The following is a 4448-nucleotide window of genomic DNA, read 5'->3' on the forward strand; positions in this document are numbered from 1 at the left end:
AGCTAAGTGAGCCAACAGAAACAACTGTCACATGCTTTACGTTTCTAAACATCCAATTCTTTAACAGACCAGTAAGAAAGGACTGCTAGAACTAAACGACTTAGAGTGTCAGGTCCAAAGAAACTATTATCATGTCGGAGGTTTACAAAAGAAAATTGTTTCGTGAACCTTGTTTCTTTAAGGATTTACCCTACAGTAGTGGTCTAGTGCTGAATGTGGTTAATTAGAAAATATTAGTGGATTTGCATGGCCTACTACCAATGACAATCGCCAACAAAAGTACGAATTATATGGAGATTATCGGTGCACCATGCTATATGTGAGTAAATACCTCGATATCCGATGTAATGGTTTAATGTTCCTTATAAATATTCACATTATTGGATTTGAATAATATAATTTTATTTGCCGGGCATTACTTTCTGATTGTCCTAAACTATTTGGCAATTTTGTTCTGCCCCTGATATAGCCAACATTTAAAACCCACTTACGTGCGTTAGTTACTTTAAACTGAGACTATGTTTGGGAAATGGAGAGAGTGAAGCTATCCACTTTGAAGGGTCCAGTTTAATACAAAAGTATATATCTTTTTATTACTTTTGATTTACCGACAATTAACGAAGAAATGAAACTTGCAATATATAAATCCAAAGTTAAAGGCGCCTCAAGGGATGAAATACCTAAGCCAAATAAATCGCTGCAAAATATACATGCCTCAGAACATTACGCCTGAGTAAATGTTACTGATAGGAATTCCAGTGCTAGGCCCAAATATATTGATTATACCTGCCATTTCTTGTGTCGTTTGGTATGAATGTAAAGAGAGACCATATCATTTTGGGTAGATGTTCCTGAAAGATATTAGTATATTCCAATGAGCTGTTAAATTTTCAAGTTGAATGGCTGTAACAGCTACTTGATAGGCAGAGATTTATGACTAACTGATTCATTTAGGATAAAATGAATGAGCAAATAATCATGAATTATCAATTCAAAAAAACTGATAATAGGCTCTGGTAATGCTCACAATACTGGTAATAAAGCTATACCGTTCTTTTTACATATTGTAAAACGTTAAGAATACCACCTAGATATACCGACACTACAAAATCATTTATAATTGTTAATGTTACAAACTATAGTAAAACAATGTTTGTACTAACTCTGATAAAGACTGAAGAGTAAAACTTTTGTAACTATATTTTTGTCAGTTCTCCAGCTTCTTTGTACAAAATGATTTGCAATAGAAAATGGTCATTCAAAGATGAAAAGGTCATTATTCCTAAGTACACATTTAAAAGGTGATTAGAATTGTTGCTTTATGTATACCAAGGTACAAGTACATTTCATTAATAGCTGTGGAAATGTGGGGGACTGAAAGTAGTTAGACTAACCAAACTAGTTTTTCGTGGTAGACATATTGGAACATAATTTTCAGTGATTGCACAAAATGGAAATATGTAATAAAAGATTTGAGAGATAATGCAAATTATGCGGTTGAGTTCTACAACAAGCAATCAAGGAAAACTGTTTATAGAAAACCATGATATTTCAGAAATTAAAGGACTAATATCTAGCGTCTCTTAAGCAAAAAAATATAATCTTAATGAGACTTCAGTATTCCTTAGGATATAATGCCGTATAGGCAATGCGAAGCATGTGCGCCGAAGGTGTACCGGAGGTACACGGTCATTCTGCGTACAGCACAGCACTTACGTATCGATAAGGTAACGTGCTGACCTTATCAACCAAACTTTACTCAGTGTCGTGCTTAGGCGATGCAACTGTTCATTTGCATAATATATCGTCTCTTGATAGTTTGCTTTGTGACAGAACAAGCAATCTTTTTACATTCAGATTTCAAATTATATTTGACTGAACAACATTTTTGTTTTTTGGTCCTTCACAACTGTTTTCAGTCTTTATCATTCCGGATTAAATCTATTCTTAACCTTAACCCAAAATGTTATCTAACTGAAACACCATTCAGTTTTATCACTGATGAGTCATAAAGTGTCCATATCAAGCTATGTGATATCAACGTCTTATCCATTGAATGGTTAGTATTGTCATGAAACTTAATTTAGCCGTAAAAGTTATCCATTCCTAACAAAGATGCTCAATGAATCATGAATCCTCACATTTGGTCACCGTATTATTTATTGTAATAGAATTAATATAACAAACAGTTGCTCAATTCAAACACAGTAAGCCTGTTATAAGTTGGATTTGTTAGTATGATTATCTTTCATTCCGACCAAAAAGTATCAATCTTTCTGATATTTCAAGCATTTGTTTTTATCTGTATATATTTTTATTATTGTCGTTATCCTCAAATGTTCCATCACTCTATCTTACATGTATTCAGCTTTTCTTTTGGATTTGAAGAATCAAATGCTGCATTTGTCTTAAATGTGTGTTCAGATTTAAGTAGGATTTTACTACGATCTTTGATCAGAGAAGACAGCTATGTGTATATCTTTCAAATGTTCAAACCAGTGTAAAATTGCATAGGATCTGTAACTAGATGCGTAAGTATGTGTTGACAAGTAATAATTCAAATAATACGATTTAATGACAACATAGTGTTAATTTATCATTGGCTTATGGGGTCCAGATGTTATATAAGAATTAAATATCGGTTAAGCTAGGTTACATGAATAGGCAAGTTCGAGATATTTTGAGCAGTACGATCAAATGGGGCATGCTGTGAAATATAGGGGTAAGAGAATGTGTATATAAGGAGAGAACTGAGCAATCGGATTCACACCTGTTTCAGAGTAATCCTCATTTCCTGTGTTCCTGTTTTGAGTTTGCAGACGTGCTATATGTTGTACTTAGATATTATTCGATAGGAAGATCATTTGTTTGGACTGTTCAGTGAAAACAGAAATTGATCATTATATGGACTATAATGTTATTCTGTAACTATTTGTAATTATTCAAAGAAGTTCTGGAAGACGCCTTCATGACAACATCACGATTCTTGGCGGACCAGTACATTTCCAGCTTTTGAAATTGATACGGAACTTTTCATTCTTCTGGACTTTCATAGAATGTTATCAGGATTATTTTGAATTCACTTCATAATACTGTAAGTTACTCTCACATTTGAATTTGCAACTGTGATAATTAAAATATTTGTTTTGCTGTTTTGTAAGTTAAAAGGGGCTTGTTCCGTTTAGAACGTTTTGCTTAATTATATGCAATATGAGTCTGTCGGCAAAAGTTCTTTACGAACCGAAGTTCATCTTTATTCCTGTGATATATCCTTGAGGAAAAACAGTTTATATAACCATGATCTGATATACGGATATCCAGGCAGCTGTGTTGTTTTTCTATAATATTTGGAAAATTATACCTATTCTTTGATACATAACACTACTGTAAGATCTTTTTAAAATTTCACTTTTGTATTCTAAGCAAATAAATTATTTGCTAACTTTTACAAAACATGTTGGTTTTTGCACTTTTCTATGTTAAAGACCATGGAGTTGTAATAAAAAGTTGGGGCTTGTGTACGAGATGCTAATTCTCTAAAATATTTCAGAAAACTTTTTTCTGAAATATAAATTCACTTTATTTCGGAATTTCCCAAGACCTAGGTATTATGTTACCAGAAATATTAAGCTAGTACCCACGCTTAAAGAGAATGATGTAAGTAGTAAATGGGGGCCCCCTAGCGTCAAGGGGAATTAGCATTACAAGACCCCTTGGGCAACTCTAGCGTCAAGGGAAAATTAACATGGAGAAAAATCGTGGGTCAGATTAGCGTCAAGGGAAATTAACATGGAGAAAAATCGTGGGTCACTCTAGCGACAAGGCGAATTTAACATGGAACTATAGTGTGGGTCTGTCTAGCGAAAAGGGGAAATTAACATGGGAATAGAGTTTGGGTTTGTCTAGGGACAAGGGGAATTGAATATGGGATTTTTTTTTTAAATTTAAATTTAAATTTAAATTTAAAAAAGGGGTAGGCAATGGAAAGGCTATCTCTTTTCGAGAAATATGGCTGGCCCTGAAAAGGGCCTTTGGGTTTATGTTAATATTAATATTAACATAGATGGCATCTGTCACATCTTCTTCTTCTTCTTCTTAAACTCCTTCTAACTGCCGGTCCATACACAAGTACCCTCTTGAGACATCCTTGTCTTTCTATGTAAACTCTCCTCATCCATTGACTAGCATCTGTCCTATCAACAACAGTCCACTTGGACCTGACATACATGAGCATGTCCGTCCTAAACATCATGGAAGACACAAGGGTGGATGACTCAACTGTGGTCCACATCTTGAAGCGACGAGAATAGGTGAATCAATGCAGTGAACTGCGCTTATTTATAGGTACAGGAAGGATTGAAACGGATTGAATTCATTCACCAATCCGAACACGCGTTACAAAATTCAGTCAGCTCGCATCCAATCCGAAGAGAGCAGTCTGTGACGTC

Source organism: Sinohyriopsis cumingii, chromosome 3 (genome assembly GCF_028554795.1).
Source record: "Sinohyriopsis cumingii isolate HCF-2022 chromosome 3, ASM2855479v2, whole genome shotgun sequence".
NCBI classification, from domain to species: Eukaryota; Metazoa; Mollusca; class Bivalvia; order Unionida; family Unionidae; genus Sinohyriopsis; species Sinohyriopsis cumingii.